Here is a 27016-nt window from a genome sequence, read left to right as displayed (position 1 = left end):
ACTTCTACACTTGTGGCTGTCTCTGGATTACAAAAGTGTTGTTTACTTTATTTAGACTGCAAGAGAGCAGTGAGATGGGGTGCACCTACTGAAAAAAGCCAAGTGATCAAGCTTTAAACTAATCCTTTCAGAAAGGGTTCTAAATTCTAGGCACATAACATTTTAGAATAAGGCACCTCCACACCCACCTCTGAAATGATATATACCAGTAAGCCTTATGCATATTTCAAATGATCATTATCTACTTGTAGAGCATGGAGAGCAGTGATTACACCTCCAATATTGGGAAAAAGACAACCTAGCTGAGAGATACTTCAAAGCGAGACCCAATGTTAACAATGCTTTGAAAGGTTCATTGTTAATACACACTAGGCACTGAATACTGCTAGTGCTAGTGCTTGCTAAGGACTTTACTGGCTTTCAAATCCTGTAAAACATTTTTTTTTCTGTAACCACTAGTACATGCAACAGATGCATTAGTAAAAATTATGACCTGATAGCCAATTTCTAACCTAATACTGTATGTTCTTGACATGGATGACAAGAAGCTTTTGGCATCCATGTTTATAACTTCTAATAATGAACAGAGACCTGATCATAAGCCTCTTTATTATATTTTCTGGATCTGCAAGAGACTTTTGCATAATCCTGTGTTTTTGTTACTGGATCTGCCAGAGACCTGGTCATAATCCTGTGTGTTACATTTCCTGGATCTGCCATAGACCTGATCACAACCCCCAGTGTTATAGTTCCTGAATCTGTAGAGACCTGGTCATAATCCCTTGTGTTAAAGTTCCTAAATCTGTAGAGACCTGGTCATAATCCTCTGTGTTATAGTTCTTGTATCTGTCAGACCAATCAACAGCTAATGCCATCATGACTGATCAGCTACATTGCTGCTGGTTAATATTGTTGGGGACGTCAGACTTCCAAGGGCATTAAGAAGAATTTCTTCAACCAGTAACTATCTTTGGATGCTCAGTCATGAGGAAAGATCTAGGATAGTGTAGGTCATCATTCTGTGCTGATGAACACAATTGTTGTGTTATAGTCTATAGGGCTAGGTATTAATCTAATCTTTTATGACTTTTTAGAAGCATGTTTGCTTTACAGCATTATATCAGCTCCATTCCTCTTTCTTTTAGGAAACTTCATTCATTTTTGCAATGAAGTACTTTGACAAGCCTACAAAATGAGCATATTTTTAGATCTTTTAAAATGACTAATTATCTGTCATAACTAGAATTTAACATAGTAATACATTTAAACATCTCTGTAAATAATTTTCTGAACATTTAAACAAATTTAGATTGAGTAATTGATATGAAATGCTTTACAAAATGTATCTGTTTGTATGGGGTTATCTGTTTTTTTTAAACAGCTTCTTGATAATTTCATTTCACTTGCCTCTTGGATGATTATTATGTTGTATGTATGCTCCACTGTGATATGCTTATCTATAAGGTAATAGAATTTAATATATTGAATTGCCCAGCATCTAGCAATAGCTTTCCCCATCATCTCTGATTCCTATTCACATTTACTCATTTCAGACTTAATGTCAACATAATCAGCCTTTGAAAAACTCACCTAGCATGTGTAAGGTAGTTTTTTTTCCTGTATATTCATTTTCAAAGTTGCAATTAGTGCTCCCTAATTGAGTAACTAGTTCCCTAAGAAACTTATTTGCACAAGGCTGTGTAAATACAATATCTAAGTGTGGCAGCCCTATGCTAGCAGGGCATTGTGGAATTAAATATCCTGGGTATAAACAGTTGACATGTTTATAAGAAGGTTGACAAGATTTTCTGCTAGATGAGTAGTTTCAATTTATTTTAGGTAGCTTAGGCTCACTGATAATAAATGTAACTTTCTGATTCATATATTACTGAAAAGATGCATAGACTTTTTATTTTCCAAAGCAATTAAATCTTCATTATGGTAAAAGTAGGTGATTCAACCACTTGATAGTTAAGGGAATACCATACTACTATAACCTCTGAGTTTGTTCGTTTTTTAATATATATATATATATATATATATATATATATATATATATACATATTCATATTGTTATATATGTAAATATATCTATATATATATATATATATATATATATATATATATTTATATGTGTGTGTTTGTGTATGTGTGTGTATATATATATATATATATATATATATATATATGTATATATATATATATATATATATATATATATATACATACATATATACATATGTATGTATATATATATATATATATATATACACACACACACACACACACACACACACACACACATATTGTTTTTTCATTTTACAATGGTTTAACAGAATAGTCCAACTGGATACATGTCGATTTTCTGCGTAGGCCCTGGGACCAAACCTGCAAATAGACTATCTTACACAGGTTACACAAGAAGTTAGATAACATTAGAAAATATAAAACAAAGCGATTATGTACAATGGTTTAGTAGTGTTCTCCAGGAGGGACTCAGGTCTCATGGACAGACACAAATAAAAGCAAGAGACATAATTTCCCGGAATCTTAGGGCTAAGGTGCTGGGGCTTGAGTAGTGCTCACAGTCAATGTTTGGGTAGTTGAAGTCGCCCAATATAATGATGTTTAGAGAGATCTTCATGTTCTCCAATGTTTTCAGGAAAGCAGAATGGGATTCCTGACTTTGAGAGGGTGATCTGTAGGATGCTATAAACTGAAAAGCAGTCTTGCCCACTGTTAGTTGCACATGGATGGTCTCCGATACTTCGTGCAATGCCACTAACCTGGAGGTGTGGATATCCTTGATAAATATGGATACTCCCCCTCTTTTTGTGGTTCAGTCCGGGTTGTGGGGCCGAAAAGCATGATATGAGGTATAGCCTGGTAGCGCTGGGGTGCTCTCTGGAGCCTTGAACCAGGTTTCTGTCACTTTGCAGATATCAATGTTTTCCATACTGAGGAGAGCTTCGAGTGCGTGCATCTTGAGGTTAAGACTTCTGGCATTTAGCAGCATTACCCTTAGTTTATTGTTCCTTGTGCTGTCTATGGGGGTGGGTTTGACTTTTGAGCCTTGCCTAAAAAAGGCACTATGGGGGTGGCAAGAGCCTTTGCCAATATCCGAAAGCCCATTGGTGAGAGGTGCAAGCCGTCCCTAGCGAAGCAACGTGGCTTGTCGAGCATGTCATCCCAGGCTGACAGACACTGCATCCCCTTTGAATGACACCAAAATTTTAGCCAATTGTTAAAATCGATCATTTTGTCTTTGTACTGTGGCATCATTCTAGGTGAGGGTAAGATGCTGCTCAAGGTCAGGGTCATACCAGCCTGGGCTACATGATCAGAGAGCTCCTCTGTCTCTTTTCATGTAGTCCAGGGAGGAACGTCTCAGGTCATTCACACCAGCATGTACAATGACTGAGTCATATTTGTATTTGCTTTGGAGTGACCTGAGTGCTTGCGTTATGTGTCGGATCCTAGCACCCTACAGGCAGCTCAACGTGACTTTCTCTTTATTCAGCCTGGTGAGCGGGACGTCAGTGTGTCTGACAATAGAGTCACCTATAACAAGAGTATCAGGTGTGTTATTCAGCCTTAAGGGCTGTGGCTGGTTGGCACACTGACTTTGTGGGTTATGTGTTGTGTTTAATCCGGCACCCTATGTAATTTGCATCACTTTCTTCTGCTTTTGGTTCGTGCAGCTTGGATGTTGCATGCTTATAATGTAACCTTTTTTTTGGTATCATTCAGAACTATTCATTCTACATCATGACTAATACTTCATGTAGTACTCTATAAAGGACATATCGAATAATCATAGCTCGCAAATGACTATTGTTCATAGGTTCATAGGTGTTTACTACAGTAACGACCACAAGTGCCTTTTTAAACTTAGCCATGCATCCCAAATCTCTGACAAGTTCTGTTAACCTTGATAAGTGTAAGCATGGTCCTGGTAGATGAACCATTTACAGGTTACCTGTGTCCATTAGAGACATAAGTGCCAAAGATGGATGAATTTGTGGTTTCCCATGCAATTGTCTCACACTCTGTAAATCTTGTAAACAGCGTTTCACTTGTACTGTGTGAATTTGTTAAAATTTGTCTGCACAATATTTTTACACTATGGGCAATGGTGCTAACGCTTTGTATTATTTGATATCTACTGTTAATTTTATTAGACTGCTATCTTTACTGTAATGTGTTTCATGGAGCTTTCCCCCACGGGCCCACACTTAAAATGGGCTCTGTGGGGGCAATCAACTTCAACGGAAATCTACCTGGAAATAAAGAAATAAATACATTTTACAAGTTGCTTATGAATTGGGTTAGGGAAGAACTGGGCTTCACATGGATGTGGAGCCTGATCCATAGATGGAGTAGTCTCTGGGATACATACCTATCTCTGCAGCAGGTACTATTTATATCACAGGCAAGCTTTAAGTTTTGCGAACATGCAATTCTGGTACTGCATATTTTGTCGATATTCAGGAAATTCATCAGAGTGGGGTCTGACAATGCCCTGTAGGCCAGACATAGATCTCCCCTATAAAAGCCTGTATGAGACATAATACAGCGCAAGGGTCTTGTATTCCAGAAAGTCCAGAGTGATGACCTGTATTTTTGAGGTATTCATCATAAATGTGCTCTGCATGTAAATCCAAGAGGACAGAAGATGCTAAATAATTACATATATTGTATTTTCATGCTAGTTGCTTCAGACAACCATTTCTATTCATAAGGGCAGTATTGAAAAACTGACCTTATTTTGGGGAAGTGGTTACACCAAAAGTGTAAGGCTTATGTAGAGTTCTGAAACTAATAGCCTGAGAGGTATCACCATAATTGGGCCTTTAGAGAATTACTAAAACCAGTAGAACCCACCACAGCAACAAGCTGACAGGGACATATATGTGTGCCTTGTAATTCTGTACTGTGCTGACTAAAAAGTCTGTGACATTCTGGTTGTGTTACCTTCCTTACGCCATTGCAACAGTAAGACTAATCGTTCTCAAATGAATAATATGTACATAGGAATTAACTGGTCTGTTTAACATCTAAGTAAAAATAGGCAAAAAATATGCAACTGAGCAGTCACTTCAGGAATGATTCGGCAACCAAACAAATTGACATATGCAGTATGACCAGCGTGCTAGTCTGGACATGTATGGAAAAAGAACCTCAATGAGCAGTTAGAACTGTAAGTGAACATCATTCTGGACTGGATTATAAAATGAAACCAGTGTATTTATTACTTTTAGCACAAAACACATACAGCAAGGGTTTCTGTAATGTATCTAGTTACTTATGTATGTATGTGTTTATGCATGTATTTGACATTTGTTGAATCTGAAAGTATGACTGGGTGGAATCCCATATACAGGGGATGCACAGGGAGAAAAGGTTCAGAGTAAATTTAATCGTTTTCACATACAAGGAAGTAAATAGAATAATGGCTAGTACATACATTGTACATATACTACATGAAACATAGTAGCATATTAATTACAGAGATTAGACATTACTAAGGAGACATGAGACTACAGATCTTAACCAAAATATGATTCAGATCACTCTGATTCTGCTCGAGAGTTACTTAATTTTTTGTGTATTCACATGTACTTAGTACACATCTTATTGTGCAGAGTTGAGAGGAGGGGATTTTTAGGAGAGGGAAAGTGAGGTAGAAATGTTATGTCTTTATTAATAAAGTGAGGAGCATGGATAGGGAAGAAGCAAAAAGAAGAAAAAAAAGTTAGGGTCTGTATAGTGATAACAGCACCGTGAGGTATTGGTAAAAGAGGCAAGAAATGTTCAATTTTGTAAAATAGTGCAGCAAGACAGTATCAGAGAATTGTGGCACCTATGTTATTACATTTAAAAAAATAAGGATTCATTTGATTAACCTGGTGAAGGACATGAGCAAAGCCATGCATTTTTCCATAGCTGCTGAAAGTAATGAAGAAGATACAGAGCAGTGTGTGCATGCCAAATGAAAGTATAAACATTATACAATGAAAAAAACAACAGTAAGCCTTATAAGCACTACTTCTCTACATTTCAAAGATAAGTTCCCCTGTCAGTATGGGCTGTAAATAAAAGCAGCACACACAGGAAACTGTTAGGCTTTCTGGAAGTAAGATGTACCCATCCTCTAGTGTACTGAAACCTGAACTCAAAGAGTCAGAGCAGCTTGAATGTAAATATTAGGATCACATGACCTGACAGCTAAACCAAAACAAAGACAGTAGCAGAAAATCTTGACACTCTCCCTTTAACTAATAATTTGTGAAGACAGGATTGCCTTGCCCTCTGAATCATTATGCCAACTAGAATAACAGCTGACACTGTTTGAAACACTCCATAAATTGCCCTGTATTTTTTAGCAGTACTACAGTATGGTAAGAATTTTCATCTCTGCATAGACATACACAGCCTGGTGTTATGTGCCTAGAACTTATTCCATTTGTAAAGATGTCCAGCCTAATGAGTCCTTTCTTAAAACTGGAAAGCAAGAAAATCCAGGTAAACAGTGTTTATCTAAATGGCTTTCAAATTTTTGTTAGGGCAAATGTGGAAAATGTTTAAATCTCACTCAAAGCTCTTCCAGAGCTACTTCTTTCAGCTGGCTCCAAGAGTTTCAGTTTTTCCTTTCCTTTGTTTTGTGGAGACTTTCACCTCCTAACAATTACCTCCACTGGGAGAAATTTGGTATTTCCAGTGCTGTACAGGTATATACTTACTACAACCTTTCCAGAAAAGGATGTTACGCTCACAACTAACATTTCCTCATGTCCATGGAAACTGCATATGTCAGATCAGGCCTTTTACTTTCATTTGCTTCTTTCCAGGGGTGGGATAGGGGTGGGGGGGGGGCTCCATAGTTATACTATAGCAATAACCCACGCCTGGGTGTGGGTAATGCTGGATTTACCCACGGTTGGCGTGGTTTGGTCCCGAGGGTGAAGCCCGAGGGACCAAACAAAGCCAACCGTGGGTAAATCCAGCATTACCCACACCCAGAAGTGGGTTATTGCTATTATACAATGACATTATTTAAGAAAAGAAATAATTACTTTTCTTAAATAATGGCATTGTATAATGCCTCTTTACTGCCCTTCCGCAGCTGTCTGGTATTCTGCGGCAGTTCTGATGTACTGCGCGCCTGCGCAGTACATCAGAACTGTGGGCAAAAGCAACGGAGAACGCAAGATCTCCGTTGCTTTTTTTTACTGTCTCGCTATGTTAAACCCATTTAATATAGCGAGACAGCTTTAAAAAAAAAGCAACGGAGATCGCAAGATCTCCGTTGCTTTTATTGTGTCGCTATGTTAAAGGAGTTTAACATAGCGAGACAGCTTTAAAAAAAGCAACGGAGATCTCCGTTGCTTTTTTTAAACCTGTTTCGCTATGTTAAACTCTTTTAACATAGCGAGACAGTGTTTTATACTAATGGAAAAAGTCCGGGCGACCGGACCTTTTTCTGTTAGTATATTGAGGGATTTACAATGGGCACGCTGGTTGGGCTGGCCAATCAGCGTGCACGTTTTAGGGGAGGCATTGTATAATATACAATATTCCTAGAAGCTTTCACTACTATGTGTTCAACCTGGGACCCATAAACAAAGCTGTTTACTGAATTTCCTGTTTGCACTTATTTTTAAAATCATTTTTTTTCTCAAAACTTGCATTTTATCTGTCTTTGGCCTAGCACTCTTTTGTGGGGTCATTTACTGCACTGTTAGAACTTGTTGATACTTGTGAACCTCTGCTATCTCTGAAAAAACAAAAAAAACAAAAAAAATCTTGCTTTTTTCCCACTTTTCTTAGATTTAAAAAAGTTCAGTTACAGGCCTGCTGTTCTTGAACTGTTTGTAAGTTTCTTGGAGACCAATTTTTGCTTGGGCTAAAGGGAAGTATCTCTGATCAGTGGCAGTGAAAAACATTGAGCAGCCTGCCTGCCCCTGTGGGAGTGGTTACTGACTTGAAACTGTAGTTTTATTGGCCATTTTGGGTCAATTCCAAAACTCCTTCATCTTCCTCTCTTAAAACCCTCTTTTGCGTGGTTTTGCGCATTTTTGTGCATAGCGCAACAGCGGGCAGCGCCGCCTAATTGGGTTTAAACTATTCCTGGCTCCACAAAGTCTGCTCTTCACTTTTTCCCTTAGAACTGCTCTATCTCTTAATTTAAACACCATATTCTCATTCTAAGGCCCTTCACTGGTCCAATTAAGTAATCCTACAAGTTAGCACTATTAAACCATAAGCACTACTTACTCTTATACTCTCTATGATTACCCTGTCCTCTATTGGTCCGTCTTAAATTCAGTTTCCCTATATTACTCTAGCATGTCCAAAGGTCAGTCAATGGTTTCCTCTCCAGTCCAGCTGGCGAATATGGGAATTTTGAGGCAATGTTACAACTGTCTCATGTACACGGACAACCCTCTCCTCCTCCAAACAGGTTCAAATATATGTAAGAGATGCAACTATTTAGCCAAACTGGAGGCTGAGCTCTCTCATCTCAAAACTGGTGTAACCAGTCAGGAGGAGAAGGTAACCTCACACAACACAATTCCAGTATCACATAGTCCCACCACATCAGCGAACCAAACATATAAATACACAAAAACATATTCGGAGGCTCTAAATAAAAATCTACCTAAGCAACAGAGACCTCCAAAGCAGACATCCAAGCAAACGCTACGTCAAAACAAAACACACACAACACATAACCCACAAAGTCAGTGTGCCAAGCAGCCACAGCCCTTAAGGCTGAATAACACACCTGATACTCTTGTAATAGGTGACTCTATTGTCAGACACACTGACGTCCCGCTCACCAGGCTGAATAAAGAGAAGGTCACGGTGAGCTGCCTGTCAGGTGCTAGGATCCGCCACATAATGCAAGCACTCAGGTCACTCCAAAGCAAATACAAATATGACTCAGTCATTGTACATGCTGGTGTGAATGACCTGAGACATACCTCCCTGGACTACATGAAAAGAGACACAGAGGAGCTCTCTGATCATGTAGCCCAGGCTGGTATGACCCTGACCTTGAGCAGCATCTTACCCTCACCTAGAATGATGCCACAGTACAAAGACAAAATGATCGATTTTAACAATTGGCTAAAATTTGGGTGTCATTCAAAGGGGATGCAGTGTCTGTCAGCCTGGGATGACATGCTCGACAAGCCACGTTGCTTCGCTAGGGATGGCTTGCACCTCTCACCACTGGGCTTTCAGATATTGGCAAAGGCTCTTGCCACCCCCATAGTGCCTTTTTTAGGCAAGGCTCAAAAGTCAAACCCACCCCCATAGACAGCACAAGGAACAAGAAACTAAGGGTAATGCTGCTAAACGCCAGAAGTCTTAACCTCAAGATGCACTCACTCGAAGCTCTCCTCAGTATGGAGAACATCGATATCTGTGCAGTGACAGAAACCTGGTTCAAGGCTCCGGAGAGCACCCCAGCACTACCAGGCTATACCTCATATCATGCTTTTCGGCCCCAAAACCCGGACCGAACCACAAAAGGAGGGGGAGTTCCATATTTATCAAGGATATCTACACCTCCAGGTTAGTGGCATTGCACGAAGTATCGGAGACCATCCATGTGCAACTAACAGTGGGCAAGACTGCTTTTCAGTTTATAGCATCCTACAGACCACCCTCTCAAAGTCAGGAATCCCACTCGGCTTTCCTGAAAACATTGGAGAACATGAAGATCTCTCCGAACACCATTATATTGGGCGACTTCAACTACCCAAACATTGACTGTGAGCACTACTCAAGCCCCAGCACCTTATCCCAAAGGTTCCTGGAAATTATAAACTCAAATGCTATGGAACAACTTGTCACCACTCCCACAAGAGGGGGCAACATACTAGACCTGATCATTACCAACATGGGGACTCTATGCTCCACACCAGAAGTATATCCCTCATTGGTAAGATCAGACCATAAATTAATTCCACTGGATATCCACATCCCGACCCCACCCCCAGCCCAGAAAACCACAGTGAAAAACTTCTCAAAAGCAAACTTCTCACTTCCCAAAACTGAAGTGGAATCCTTCAAGGCCCCAGGGCCAGTGGAAACTACGGCCCAAACTGCAGAATCCTATATAAACGCATTCTATGGACATCTCCAGGAATGCATGGATCATGCTATCCCAAACAAAACCAAGACCCAATCATCCAAAGGCAGGCATCCAGTCTGGTGGACCCCTGCCATAAATAAACTGTACAACAGAAGGAGGAAGCTACTACATGATAGAGCAAAATCCCTAATAGGGAAGGCATCTCTGATCAGTACTAGCAAAAAATTACGATCCCGCATAAAATCCTCCAAGGCCAGCTTTCGAGAGAAAAATTGTACAGGACACCAAAGACAATCATAAGGCTTTTTTCAGTTATGTTAGAAACCTGGGATGCAACTCCCAGACTTGTTCTGAGTTGATTCTAAATGACAAAAAATACACTGAACTCACAGACATCGCCAATATCCTGGCAGACAGGTTTAGTGCAAACTTCTCCACCCCCTCCCCTCCAAAAGAGCAAGTATCTATCCCAGCAGAGGGCTGCCTCCCAAACATCTCAGATGCTCAGGTGAAGGCTGTTCTCTCCAAAGCAAAAAACACTGCTTCCATGGGACCAGATGGCGTCCCAGGTTGCGTCCTGCATGAACTCCAAGAGGAACTAATCCCTCAAATAAAACAGCTATACAATCTCAGCCTCACTACAGGATATGTGCCCACAGAATGGCATACAGCAACAGTGGTCCCACTCCACAAAGGTGGAGCCTCTACGGACCCTGGAAACTATCACCCCATAAGCCTGACTAGCTTAGTCTGCAAGGCTATGGAGAGGATCATCATGGAGCTCATAAACAAAGAAATTGGGGACCTACAGACACTAGATCCTACCCAGTTCGGCTTTGTCAAGGGCAGATCCTGCCTTTTGAACCTGGTTGACTTCTTTGAAACAGTCACCAAAGCCATAGATGAAGGGAAGGTATTCCACACAGCCTATCTGGACCTTGCAAAGGCATTTGACACAATACCCCACTCGGGCATCATAGATAAGCTATCCAGCTTAAATATAAACCCCTATGTCACAAGATGGGTCGCAAACTGGCTCAAAGACAGAACCCACAAAGTGAGAGTTGCTGGAGCCATGTCAGACTTGAAACCGGTCACAAGTGGCGTCCCACAGGGTTCTGTCCTGGGACCACTCTTGTTCGGTATATACTTTTCCGAGGTACAGGCAAACGTGGGAGGACTATGGCTCACCAAGTTTGCAGACGACTGCAAACTGGGTGCCATAATCAACTCTTCAGCTGACACAAACATCCTTCAAAAAGATCTCAGAGAGACAGATAACTGGTGCCAGCGCCATGGTTTAAAGCTAAATGCCAAAAAATGTATAGTCATACCATTTGGCAAAAACAATGTGCCCACAAATTACCACATAGGCGGAAACCCATTAAGTACAGAGAAAGTTATTAGGGACCTGGGGACCCAAGTTGATAGCAATCTCTCCTTTGAAAACCACATTGCCAAAGTGGTTAGAAAGACCTTCTACATAGCCCACCTCATCACGAAGGGTTTCACATCTAGATCAAGAGAGGTAATCGTGCCCCTTTATTCATCCCTCATCAGGCCCATCATAGAATACAATGCCCCTTTTGGGATGTACCTTACCCGACACCTGCAGCAATTAGAAAGACCCCAAAAGTATCTCACCAAGAGGATCAAGGGTCTCAAACAGATGCCATATGCTGCTCGGTTAAAAAAACTCCAGCTCTACTCAGTTGCATACTGCCTACTTCGAGGCGATCTATGCCTGACATACAAAGCTATGTCAAATCCAGAATTAATGGACATGCTCCACCTCAGTAAATCTAAATCCCTTAGAGCCACACGCTCGAGGGACTTGAACCTCAGTACAGAAATAAATAGAACTTGCTGGAGGGACAGGTTCATAACCCAGAGGCTCCCTTCGCTCTGGAATAGAATTCCAGTTCATGTGAGGCAGAGCACCTCACTGAATCTCTTCAAGAAGAATCTCGATAGGTGGATGGGGGATCATAGGTTTGTCCCAGGGATTACTCCCGTGTCACTATTAGACAGAGACACAGTAAACTAAACCTTAAAAAGGGCACAGTATACTCAAATCAAGGGGTGGCGTAAGCCATACAGAATGGGGCTAGGCTTATAATTACCCCAGGGCAGATAGCCTAATATGAACCTATGAACCTATGGTAAAATTTCTTTTTCTTAATGTGCCTCAGAAAAGACTTGTTCAGTAAAAAAAATTGATAGGCAGATTTTCACTGGTATTTTTTCCTGACATGTTATATATGTCCAGTATGTCAGTGGAGGATCCTCCCAAAATGCACATAGGTATGTGTGTGTGTGTGTGTGTGTGTGTGTGTGTGTGTGTGTGTGTGTGTGTGTGTGTGTATCATGTGACAGACTGCTGTCCTATCCAGAATTAGTTTATTTGTCATTTGCTCAGTGAGTACCTGGTTAGGCATTAGCTCCCTTGTGACCATAAATGAGATAATGTGGATTTTAGAGAATGAATGCTACAGAGAAACCAATCCTAATGCACTTTCATGCATGTAGACTCTTCTGTGCCTAATCTTCCTATGCAATACAGATTTAGCAAGCTCTTATACTTCACGTCTTTGTTCTTACAGCTCATCCTTGTACAGGGTTGCATGATGATTATGGATCCTGGCCTCCTTTGGAGGAGTTGAGATCATATACATCTTCTTACAGCAGCCATCCAAGATGTTCAAGCTGGGAGGTTGTAGTATTAACCAAACTGGCAAGGTAGGATGAAGCAGTACATTCTGGGAGGTGGTGGACAATGGTTTACCTGTCTGGGAAAAGTTCTATATGCCAAGCAGTCCTAATACCTGTAATGTAAATACTACATGTTCTTGCAGCCAGAGCTTCATTTATCGTAATTACCCATAATTGTCATTTCCTAGGCTTCATACCATCCAATACTTTGTGCAAGTCAAACAGTATTTACTGTAATTTTACTTAAAATTCAACATTTGGCATTGTTACTGTAAGAATATTGTTTAAATGTTTGTTTGTTCATAATAATAACACTAATAATAACATTAGCTCCTTATGGATGAACTTGATGAAAGGAGTTTTCCTTTAAAAACATACATTTTTTAACTTTTTGAATAAACATTAGATAAATAAATTAAAATGCAAGCCCTTTGATGCATGAGGAAAGTTCCTGTCTGTAATTCTGGTTACCTAGGTATAGTTAGTAGCTTGGGTGCCTGAGTGTAGGCATAGGTATAAGCAGGATTTGAACAGTTGGTGGCCAACTCTCCTCTCATGGAGGTAGGCACTGGGTTTTTATATTGGCAAGCAGCACAGCTGTCGGAAGGGTGATGTTGAGGGGATGTTTTCTGAGGGTAACAACTTGTAGGGTGCACCAAACAGAAACAGCTTGACAGAAACAATTTGGCATTTTGCAAGCCATTAAAATGTTCTTTCAAAGATAGCAATGAATTATTGGTTTTCTATATAATAAATATATTTTATACACTTTTTATGTTGTTGTACCACTGGGCTAGGAAGGCAGCTAAGTCAAGTCAACAGTGCAAATGATAAAATCTTAAGATTTGTAGTATGTCCATTTCTCACAATAATCTCAGCATTTTAGCTTTAGGTTTGGTCATTGCTTTTTCACAACACTGGTGACATAGGCAGTTTATGTAAACAGCATCAGCCATTCATTTCAGTTAGTCTGCTCTGATGGCTAATTTTTTAATTAAAAGATAATCCTCAGTAGAATCCACATAGCTGCTTCGTCCTCGAACTGAAAGTCAATCATTAGTAGCAAGACTGTCGTCTTGGTTTGGACTGCATGAAACGTTGGCTGGTCCTTTGTAATGTTGCACAGAAGTCCCTTAGCTTGACCTCTGTAGAAATCATAGTTATGAGTAAATGTATTCTTTATGCATGCTATAGCTGTTCTTGCTTTTTTACTTTGATCTGGTAGAAGTGTTATAGTGCTTTTGAGAATGCGTGACCTATAGACTGGCACCCTGACTGGAGAAAGAACTTCCTCCAGTAGGGTGTTAATCTACAGTTAATTCCCGCTGAAAAATTAGTCTGCCTTTGCTGAGGAGCTTGGACTGAAAGTAACTTAACAGTCGCCATTATTTTGCACTCACCAAGCAGTGCTTTTGCTGTTCAGTGAATGTAAAATAAAAAAAAGAAAATTAAAAAACAAACAAAAAATAAATAAATAAAAATAAATTGTGTACGTATTTATGTCTGTGAATGTGAGTGTATGTGTGCATGAGAGTGACAGCAAATCAATCAAGCTATTATAGCCATGCAGGTAGGTGCGTTTGTGTGTGCATGTGCCTTCTGTAAAGGCTGGGCACCAGGCTGGCAACTCAACACAGTAAAAACTCCACTGCCAATCAATATGCGGACCAGTAATCTGCTGTGGCGACCCTTAATGGGAGAAGCTGAAAGACAACTGAGTGTAAAAAATAAATGAAATAAAAAAGTGTGTGCATGTGCGTTTATATTCCTGTGTGTGTGTGTGTGTGAGAGTGTATGCTTGAAAGCAGGTGTGTGTGTGTGTGTGTGTGTGTGTGTGTGTGTGTGTGTGTGTGTGTGTGTGTGTGTGTGTGTGTGTGAGAAGAGTAAGAGCATTTGAATAGTGGCAGCAGCAGCAAAGAGGTTTGCATACCTCTTGACCTCTTAGCGCAAGAGATCTGCATAAAGTAATGGGAGAACAAAGGCTCAAAATAGGAACATATTTTAAATATTGCTGTTATAATGTTAGAAATTTGCTTGAATAATAGGATTTGTGCTAACAAGCATTTTCTGAAGCGCAAGTGTGAGTGTGTGTGTGTGTGTGTGTGTGTGTGTGTGTGGGGGGGGGGTGAGATCGATTGATAACTGGCAGCAGTAAAGAGGCTTGCATACCTTTCAACCTCTTATCTCAAGAAATCTAGATAAAGCCTAAAATAAATTGGGAACAAAGGCTCAAAAATAGGAACAGATTTTAAATATTGTTCTTATGAAATTACAAAGTTGCTTAAATAACAGGATTTGTGTTAGCATGAATTTTCTGTGGCATCGGGCCTCATAACACCCCTGGGAAGGCGTTATTTACACAGTAACACACACATTGTTTGGGCATTATTGCTTGCGTAACTCAAACTGACCTAACAGGGATCTCATATAAGGCATGAGTTTATTTATTTACTTATTTATTCACATCTGATTAGCGTGAATGTTTGAATGGTAGGAGCCCATTTTCAGCAGTGGCCTTGGGAGAAAGATTCCAAGGTATTACAAAACATTTTAAGAACAGTAATTTTACAGTCTTTAAATATAATATAAAATTACAAATAATAAAAATACAGTTTAAATATTTATATCATATTAGGCATAATATGAAAACATTGGTTAAGAACGGATGCGAGTTATGTGACTTGATTTAATAGTTATAGAAATTTAAGCCATTTTATGGAGAAATTAGAGGTAAGTTAGTGTAATACAATCAGAAATTCATACGAAGTGAGAGAAAAGCAGGCTTATGGTATATTTAGAGAGAAAGATGGGGAGAGAAATTGATAGAAGTAAGAAAGTGAGTGAAGAAGGGAGAGTAAGGAGATGTAAGGCATGAACAGGTATTTGTTCACATTTAGGAATATAGTTTATCTTGTTATTGAGCAAGAACAGAGCCAGCTTTTGGCTAGGAAGTCTTTCAGAATGGTTTTAAAGGCTGGGAGGGAGAGTATTGACCTAATGGATAGAGATAAGGCGTTCCAGGTCTTAGCAATATAGAACAAGTTCAAACAATGCCAGCAGATTTGATAGGTTTGTGGACAGACAGGGGGTCTTTGAATATTGGATCATAATTACAGACTAGAAACATTGGTATTTGTATGGTATTATTCATTATTGGTCTTCATGTGGCCTACGGGACCAGCTTCATCAGCCCAGTATAGCTGCCCAGCAGCCAGAAGTGGGTTTTTCAGTTAGGGAAAAAAAGATAATGTGTAGAAAATTAAAGTAAAATTTATTTTAATAGATTTTTAAAATTTTATTTCATGCAATAAAAAAAAATAGTTTCCGTCAACAAACAATGTGAAATGTTTTTGAGCTAGCTCATCTATAACCATGAATAGCCAAACAAATCCCGTATAATTTTAGCTAGTTTTGCTTTCACTTATATAACTCCATTTGATTTGAAATTTCACATATTGCATTAAACTTTAAGGAATGATTCTATAGTGTTATCTTTTTTGCTCAGATAAGCTTGAACAGTCCACCTAGCTAAGTGGCATACAGTAAAATAAAATAAAAAATAAATTAATAAATAAAACAAAATAAATAAAAGAAACAGTGGCTTAGTGAGACTGAGGAAACATGGTATACAATAGGTAACATGCAAAGGTAGTTTGCTTGTAAATGTGGTTAGAAATTTATGTAGAAATTGCTATTCACTTGGCGTGTTGTAAGCAAATTCAAAACCCTGAATTATATACTTTATTTATTAATCTGCTAGTCATCAGCACTAACTCTGCTTCTACATTAGTTGTTAAGTTATTCATTGAGACTGTGTTATACTTTCATAGTGTCTGTACATCTACAGGGTAAAGCTTTCTCCAATAATGTGGCTGAGTCCATGCTTATGTAGTTGAGGATGATTCACATTGTCTAGCTGGTGCTTAACAAATAATGAGCGGAGCCAGTAAATGTAAGCTATCAGTGGTTTATTGTACACCCAGCATAGATCCATCTGCCTGCACATGTAAGACTTACACATAACTAACTTGCTTACTACCACCCCCATGTGCTTCCTTAAACTACAGTAGCTGTTAAGGTACAAACAATCACTGTTCTACATCCACGCTCTTTAGCTTTGTTCCTTATTTACATGAACAAATTTACTTTAATATTTTATTTAAACACATTCCAGAATTAAACATCATATTGATAATTCAACATAGCCTGTCCAATTTCAAGTCCAATTCACTGTATATATTTAGGACTGAGTTTGCAGACTCTTCCTGCCCATGTCACATACAGATTTTGATCAGAATTAGAAACGGGAGCTGTCTTTAGAGGTTTATTCAGTACTGACATATTATTTTGTGTTTCAGAACTGTCTGAAAATGTGGTCTGTCTTCTTGGAGCTGATTGGCTGGTGACTCAATCAAGGAACTGGAATCACTAGCACACACAGTCCACTGTGGCTTTGTGACAGAGAAAATATGTCTGCAATTTCTTTTGTAGTTTACTCTTTCTGACTGAATTATGTAGGACCTTGGTTCAACACAAATGTCCCTCACAATTCCTACATGATCATGACCTTTTGAAACCTGCATTCTAACAACTTCACCTTGCAACAATGGTTGAAGAGATCTACTGGTTTTGTCATAGAAAAATTTCTGTGTGTGACACTTTTTTGATAGTTGAGCTTTGACCATTGCATTGCTGTTTGAGTTTGGCAGTAACAGTTGTTTGCTAATTGGAAGGGTTGTTTGTGTTTGTTTTGATATCAGTCTTTGAGTTGGTGAACCAAGTGTCTGGTCATGAGGAATGTCTTGAAGATTTAGTAAATTGAGGAATACATCAGTTCCACCTCTTTTGGACTTTTCCATTAAATGCTTTGCACTGCGGACTGCATGTTCAGCCAGGCCATTGGCTTGTGGGCATTCTGGACTGCTGGTTACATGAATAAAATCCCAAGATGCAACGGATTCTTTAAACCGTTGACTAGTGAATTGTACACCGTTATCTGAGATGAATTTATGTGGGCTTCCATGGACTGAGAAGTGTCTCTTTAGCTTTGTGATAACTGGCAAGATGTCAAATCATGGAGCAAGTCCACTTCAAATCATCCAGAGGATGAATCAACTAGTACCAGGTAATGTTGACCATTCCATTCGAAAATATCTACTGCTACTGTTGATCATGGTACATCAGGGATTGCATGTAGATGAAGAGGTTCTTTTTGTTGATGTGGCTTGTTACCATTGCAAACTGAACTTGAAAATGTCTTTCTTTCAATATCGTTAGACACTGAGGGCCAGAACACAATGCCTCTTGCCCTATTTTCAGTTGATTCAGTGCCTGGGTGGCCTCTATGCAGACTTTGTATATGGTCCTTTTGCGATGATTTAAGAACTACTACTTTTGGGCCTTCTGTAATGATGCCAATCCATCTTTCACTATGAGCTCATCCCTGAAAGTGAAATACTGCTCAGTTTCAAGTGGCAGACTTATTGGATGTATTGGCCAACCTTGGTTGATAATATTACTCAGTTTTTGAAGAACTGGGTCTATAACAGTGTAATTTCTTAACTCATCAAGCTACGATGATGAATGTGCTTGACTTCCATGACTTCAAAATCATCTGTCTCATTTTCGTGTTGTTCTGTCATCTTTCTGGGTGCAAGTAACAAGCCATCAGCAATATACATGTGTTTACCTTTTGTTTTGTGTAGACAATCTAAAATAATGAGTAAAAAGGTCAACCAGAAAAAAACAATCAGTAAAAACCAAAAGAAAAATCTAGCAAGGATAGACTTTCCACTGTGTGATTCCTTAAACCTCTTGTATTAGAAGCAGCATGGGATATATGCAAATGACCCTTTAAGGACATCAGGTGTTTCAGCTATATGTCAGTTCTGAATGTCCATGGCTTTTTTCTTTTTAAGTCTATTAATGGACATATTCTGGTCAATAAAACCAAACCCCACTAGCTGTGGACATTCATGTTTCAACCTTCTTATGGCATCATCAGCACAGCATAAGTGTCAGGTCATTTGCATATATCCCATGTTGCCTCTAATACAAGAGGTTTATAGAATCACACAGTGGAAAGTAATCTAGCCTTACTACATTTATCTTTTGGTTTTTACTGATTATGTTTTGTGTAGATAATGGTAAAGCTGTATTTTTGTAGCTTTAACATCAAGCATTGCAATCTTGCTGGGGCTGCGTGTATTGGCTTGTTCAAAATTGTTACTTGTGGCTGGTGATCTGTTGCAATCTGAACTGACCTTCCGTATATATAGTCAGTGAATTTGGAGCATGTAAACACTACAGTAAGAAGTTCTTCTATTTGTGCATAGTGCATCTCTGTTTGAGTGACAGTAGGTGCTGCATATGCAATTGGAATGCCCTCCTGAAGACATGCTGCACCGAGTCCATGCTGAGAGGCATCACAGGTGAGTGTCACAGGCCTATGGTCATCATAGTATCTCAATATGGGTGGACTGGCAATTCTCTTTTTTAGAGTGTCAAATGCCTCTTGGTGCTGTTCAAACCAAGACCATTTTATATCTTTATGTGTTAACTCATGCAATGCTACAGAAAGCTCACTAAGGTTTGGGATGAATTTTCCCAAATAATTAATCATACCCAGAAAGCACTGTAAAGATGTAACATCTGTTGCCACCATGGATGATACCCATTCAGTAGACTCTGCCACAGGAGTAAGAACACCTAAATTCACCATTCTGCCTAATTCTGCTTTTACTTTACTTTACTTTGTATTGCTACCAGGATCTTACATGCAGGTCTGACAAATGAATTTATTTTGTGATTCAGCTTCATGGAATATGTAATTGGGAGCTTACCAATTTCATTTTTGAAGATGTCAGCATATTTTTTAAAGATATGTTGTGAAAAAATATCATTTTTGTTTGTATTTAGATGGTGAACTTCTTTACTGAGCGAAATCAAACCCATTCTTAGGCTGTCTTCTAGGCCTAGTAATGACTGTACATCTCTTATAACTACATAGAATTGTAAATTATAACTATTACCCGCAGAATGGCAAGAAAGGACTACTGCACCATCTGTTTGAATTTCTTCGCCGCCATAAGCAACTAGTATTGCGCTCCTTGTTGAGTCAAGGCTCTCTCCAACTTCTACTTTTGTTTAAGTTTTTGCTGACATGACATTACATCTTAAGCCAGTAACATATGCTTTTATTGTTTCTCCCAGCTTTTAATTTCTTGTATTGAATTTATGTCTCTCCATTGTTATATTCATCTGGGGGTTACACGGTTCTCAGAATTTACACTTTAAGCATTCCAGATCTTCACCGGTTTCAGCTTGAGCAATGATATTGTGGTTTTCTCCCTCTCCTGCATAAACAGCAGGTGCATATACAAAAGAATGTTCTCACTTGATAGCCTCTGAGGCTGCCAAATTGAGAAGTAAAACACCATATTCTTGTACAAACACATGCCATTTCTCCACAACATGCCATCGAACACCAGCAGCTCAGGTCTGGAAAATCAGTCTGCCATGCCTTCAGTATATATTCGTTTACCTTTTACACTTCAGTCGCTCATTACACTTGGATGATATTTAGTTAGCATCCCACTTCTGACACCATATTGAATGATGAGTGGAGCCAGTAAATGTAAGTTATCAGTTGTTTATTGTACACCCAGCATAGCTCCATCTGTGTGCACATGTATGACTTACACATAACTAACTTGCTTAATACCACCCCTGTGTGCTTCCTTAAACTACAATACTGTTGAAGTACAAACAATCACTGTTCTACAGTGCTAATGTATGATCTGAGGATGGTCATTCAACAGAATGCAGAATCATTCACTGAGCATGAGAGTGCTATAGCTAACCATAAGACAGGCTTGCTTTTTGAGTAACTCTGAATTTCAAGGTACAACATTATATTTGTGAGTGATTCTGGTCATCAAATACTATATATATATATATATATATATATATATATATATATATATATATATATGTGTGCGTGTGTGTATAAATATATATATATATATATATATATATATATATATATATATATATATATATATATGTGTGTGTGTGTGTGTGTGTGTGTGTGTAGTTTGCCTGGGAGGAGGATTAGGCAACTGGAGTTGATTGTGATATGAGGAGCTGTGATCTAAAAGTAAAAGCAGTGTGGTTGTGGTGGTGTATAAGGCAATCAGGTGTAAGTGTTTGTTATGAAGGTATGCCATTATGTGAGTGGGAAGTCTAAAGTTATGGTAGGATGTGTTTCCTGTGATTGGATGAGAGAAACTGTAGTTGGTTATAAGTCTAGGGATATATATATATATATATATATATATATATATATATATATATATATATATATAGCATTGTTGCCTCACAGTTAGACGTTGTCCCGTTCGATTCTCAGCTAGAGCGTCTTCTGTGTGGAGACATGCGTGAATGGGCGTACCTTCGTTGAAGGTTGTGCATCAGGGCTGGCAACTTGGCAAGTAAAAATCTACTGCCAATCATTAGCGGACTGGAGTTCCACTGTGGCGACCCCTAACCGGGAAAAGCCGAAAGATACAACAACAACAACAACAACAACATATATATACATATATATACACACACATATTGACAAAACTGAAATTCAAATGGTTGAAACAATTTGACTGAAAATCCATTTGACAGAAACCATATTCCACTGAACCACAAATCATAGTCAACATTCTAAATAAAAAAATACAGCACAAAAGCAATGTTTTTGCAGTTGACCTCTTGCAGCTTAAAATCCCTCCTTGATTATGTATGTATATATATATATATATATATATATATATATATATATATATATATATATATATAATCTAATATATGTATATATATATATATATATATATATATATATATATATATATATATATATATATATATGGTTCTACCTGACATTCGAAAAACCACACAACACACAAAACCAACCTAACCCTAAGGTCCGGCACTCTCACACTACCACTTACCTACCCGCTAACCCTAACTAACTCACTTAACCCGCCTCGCTCCTCCTAAACCACTAAACTCACTTAACCCACCCTATCCCCTCCCTAAACCCTTAACACTAACTCACCCCCTATCGCCCCTCTTTAACTAAAACTCTAACTCACCCCCCCCTCCCTCCCCCCCTTCCTAACTCTAACTCACTTACCCCCACCCCCCACAGACCACCAATCACCACACCACACTTTCCTGCACTCTAACCCCGCCACTACCGTGATACTCACACAGCCTATATATATATATATATATATATATATATATATATATAAAACTCCACATTCGCACAACCATGGAGAAAAACTATCACACAAAGTGAATGAGTGCTGGCATTCAGACAGAAACAGCATTTCATGTTCATCTGCTATGTACAACATTTGCTTGTTTTTACTCTGTGTTAATATAACTGTATGTTATAAGGATCATTGCAGTAAACCAGGAAGTGTCACGTGAATAGTGGAAGTGTCACAGATCAGCTCGGAGCAATTAGTTGACATTCTATATTCTGTAGCTGTTTACTGGACCATTGGCATGGGCAAAAGAACTAGAAAGTAGTAAGTCCACTTCTCCTTACAATGCTTGTGTGTGGGTGTTGCCTTTGTAGTGTCTTGCATGGGTAGATCTGCACTTTTAAAGTTAAGTTCAGTTTCAAGCTGTCTGAGTTTGTATTTGACTGCTGGAACTGATACATTTTTACAGGTATTGCTAGAAAGTAGCAGTGCAACTGGGCCGGGTGAAGGAAGTCAGCTGTGCCTGATCCAGCCTGTAAGGGGGCATGATTGTCAGGTGGTCATGGTGCGGGAGTGCAGTACAAGCAATGATTTGCAAATACTACATTTGTTGTCATGACGTAAGCACCGGAGAAGCTGTGAGTGTGTGAGTGAATGAGTAAATATACAATGATAGTGAGCTGCTTGTTACGTTTTTTTTTTTTTTTTGCTCTTCAGCTTTGACCTGGAGGGAGCATCTTTCTGGGGAAATACAAAGGGCATCAGATAACCTACCTGTGATTTTGACTGATACTTTGCCATGACTCTTGTGGAGTTGAATGAGTTAATGCTTGGCAATGTGCTAAAAGAAATTTAAAGGGTATTTTCTGTTTTGAGTACCCAAAACAGAATTAATAATTCATGTTATGATCTTATCATTATGTAATGATTAGCAGGTAACATTTAGGTAGTGCAGAATGCATACACCAGTCTGTCATACATCCAAATTACAAGCATTGCAAGAATATAGAGTGCAATATTTCTCTTTATGTAAAATTCAGTATTTTGTCAAGCTTGGTAGTAAGTGAAGTATTTTTTAAAAATATAGTTTCTCTACCAAATAATCATGGCTTCAAGGGGAAAACATAAGTACAATGAAACAGCTGTCATTTGTGTGCTATGATTAGCCACTTGGATACTCCCCCTCTCCCTGTACACTGTTAAGGATTTATAGTATTAATTGTGCAATGTTTGAAATTCAGCAGTACCACAGGCTTGTAAGTGGATAATTTGTCATTTTAACCATACTGCTATAAACCCTAAAATTAATCACAGCCACAATATACTCTTAGATGCATAAGTACTTACTTGTCAGTTCTAATTCATGAGATTCAAATCTTCTCCATTGCCTTGCAACTCCAGACCTGTTCTTCAGAAATTAATGTTTCTTTCCTTATTTTTATCTGCATTTTATAATGGAGCTAATTAGAACTTCTGTTAGATTTTTGTACTGCAACTACACAGCCCACATGAAAAGATCTATCTGTCTGTCTAAGCTCATGAGTAATGGCAGAATACTGATTAGCAGACAGGGGTCCCAGGGAAGTAAATAGTGTGGGAAGAAATAGCCAGGGAATTCTTATGGCTTGGCTTGTATAGGCCCTAGGGCTGATAGCCTAGTACCAACCTATGAACCTATAATGAGGCAAAGATTGCTAATGAATTTGTACTGCTTAGTGAAGCTGTGTGTGTCACATGTGGGTCTAGCTGCAGATGAAATTAACTTGACTCATGTATTCCACTGGATACATTATATCCCCATTCTTTCAGTAGCTGCTCAGAACGTGATGGTGCATTTATAACATATACCTTTTCAGGGTCTTCTATTAAACATCGGTTTTCATGACTCATATGATATGGGTCGGGGAAGGCTGAATCTACTTATTGTTCAAGACCTGCCATCCATCTAATACAGATGAGGATGCACCTACTTTGTATTAAAAACACAATTTATTTTATTTATTGGTATTTGTTTACCAGGAAAATCCACTGGGCCAAGGAGAGCCCATTTTCAGTGGAGGCCCAGAGAGGAAAGCTTCACAAGAAACACAAATAGAATATATAGTACACCACAAGGCACACACTAAGAGTATAAACAGCACAGAAACATTTCTAAACTGTAGTACATTTAGGGTATATACACACACTTGATGTACACTTAATACACACTTAATAAACTGATTACAATATAGTATAACTATAGTTCACGTAGTAGTATGAATGAATAAGAAAGCTTAGCACTCGGATAACAAGTGAGATTTAGAGTTAGGAAAGACATTAAGAGGCTATAGCTGTGATGTTGCAGAAGATGTAATATATAAGAGGAAATGAATGTAAGAATAAGAGAAGGAACATGTCAGGAGTTGTAAGTGATAAAAGTAGAGGTAGGAAGTGTGGCAGCAATGCAGATGCAGTTCAGAAGAGAAGTCAAATAGTAGTAATGGATAAAGAGAGAAAGAGAGCATGAAAAAATGTTATTGTACTTGAGATAGTTATATAGAAAAATAAAGGGAAAGGAAATGTGAGTTTGGAAATATTTTATTATGTTAAGTATAGTTTGTTTAAACACTTATTATGTCAAGATACAATCTGATATATATATATATATATATATATATATATAGATATTGTGTATCTTTTAATGCAGCATAAGGGCATATATTTCTCAAACCTAAATCTGGGAAGCCATGTGAGACAGGAAGAGCAGGGGCCAAGGAGGAATCACTAAAGTGGTCCCCTGGAGATATACGTATACACACTCACACACACACACACACACACACACACACACACACACACACACACACACACACACACACACACACACAAACATGCACTTATATATATATATATATATATATATATATATATATATATATATATATATATACTCCCCACAAAGAAACACCACGGAGGCTCGAAACACCATGTCACTTAGAAACTTTAATAAAAAACAATAACGTGAAGCGCTTTTCATCTGGTAGCTTCACTGGACTTCATCAGACAACATTTTACAAACAGATTCACAATTTAAAACACAAAAAACTAATTAATTACTTAGCTGCACCCAGTCATAAAGAACTGACATCACTAAATGTTAAATATCCTAAGAGTACTTATTACATTTTCCACTCATTAAAACTACAATTTAAAAATGACACAATACAAACTAAAATGCTAAATAATCCTTCTCTAATTATTTTTCATCTTACCTAAAATGTGTACTAAAGATGTATAAAAACATTATAAATAAAGCACCATATATGCAAATCCTTTCCTAAATATTAATTCATTATACTATGATAAAATGATGTAGTGCAAAATGTAGTTACAATAAATAAAACTTCAGTACAATTCAGTGTGGTCACAAGACATCATTAAGGACTACACTCAATAACTTGACATATTTTACCTTATGTACAAATACCGCACATATAAAAAAGGGACGACAAAGGATTCCATCTACGAGGATTTCCATCTATCTAGTAAGACTTCTCAACTTCAATATGCTCAAAATGGACACAACCTCATTAAGCCCCAGCCACCTACTGGCGTCTAGATGCAGTTGCCATATCCTTTGCCCCCCCCCCTTTTTATACGTGCAGTATTTCTACATAAGGTGAAATTTGTCATGTTATTGAGTGTAGTCCTTAATGATTTCTTGTGACCACACTGAATTGTACTGAAGTTTTATTTGTTGTAACTACATTTTGCACTACATCATTTTATCATAGTATAATGAATTAGTATTTAGGAAAGGATTTGCATATATGGTGCTCTATTTATAATGTTTTTATACATCTTTAGTACACATTTTAGGTAAGATGAAAAATAATTAGAGAAGGATCATTTAGCATTTTAGTTTGTATTGTGTAATTTTTAAACTGTAGTTTTATTGAGTGGAAAATGTAATAAGTACTTTTAGGATATTTAACATTTAGTGAGGTCAGTTCTTTATGATTGGGTGCAGTGCAGCTAAGTAATTAATTAGTTTTTTTTTTGTGTTTTAAATTGTGAATCTATTTGTAAAAAGTTGTCTGATGAAGTCCGGTGAAGCTACCAGATGAAAAGCGTTTCACGTTATTGTTTTTTATTAAAGTTTCTAAGTGACATGGTGTTTCGAGCCTCCATGGTGTTTCTTTGTGGGTAATCAAGTTTTTTGTTATTTCCTTGTTGCTGATATATATATATATATATATATATATATATATATATATATATATATATAGATATATATATTTATATATATATATATATATATATATATATATATATATATATATATATATACACACACACACACACACCCTAAACACACACACACACACACACACACACACACACACACACACACACACACACACACACACACACACACACACACACACACACACACACACACACACAAACACACACACGTACATTTCTTTCCTATATCATTTTTGTCTCCATACCTTTAGACTTTCAAGCCTCTCCCAAAATGTCTTGAGCACATTTATTCTGCTGTGCTGGGAGAGAACCAACCTGATAACTAGAAAGGCTATCACCCTGGCAGCCAGGAAAGGGGTTTATGCCCTTATTGACATCCTGAAAATGATGACATTTCTATTAGGGCCTTAACCTCACCTCTTGTGTCTGACATGAGTAGCTGTGTCACCACAGACATCCTGCATTCTTTGTTTGCCTGTGTGTCCTTCCAAGCTACAAGGGCTGCTATTAACACATTGAGATTCCCAAATCCATCTCCCAAGTCCTGGCCATTTTAGTAGCATGCAAGCCTCTACTTGCATGATGGTAACTGACTAATTGGACTGTTTCCAGGAGCCAACCATTCACTCCCATACTTCTCTGCCTGGCTTTTCCATTGCTCAAGCCATTATTCAAAGTTGTGTTG

At 38.3% G+C, this 27016-nt stretch overlaps 1 protein-coding gene across 1 annotated transcript in view; it reads right to left on the bottom strand.

Annotated features, from left to right (window-relative positions):
• Positions 1-27016, bottom strand: part of PROZ (protein Z, vitamin K dependent plasma glycoprotein) — a 432931-nt gene that overhangs the window by 236079 nt on the left and 169836 nt on the right. The gene's annotated exons all lie outside the window — the stretch shown is intronic.

Source organism: Protopterus annectens, chromosome 5.part0 (genome assembly GCF_019279795.1).
Source record: "Protopterus annectens isolate FY-2018-M chromosome 5.part0, PAN1.0, whole genome shotgun sequence".
In the NCBI taxonomy this organism is placed as follows: domain Eukaryota; kingdom Metazoa; phylum Chordata; order Ceratodontiformes; family Protopteridae; genus Protopterus; species Protopterus annectens.
This window is presented reverse-complemented; position numbering and strand designations above follow the sequence as displayed.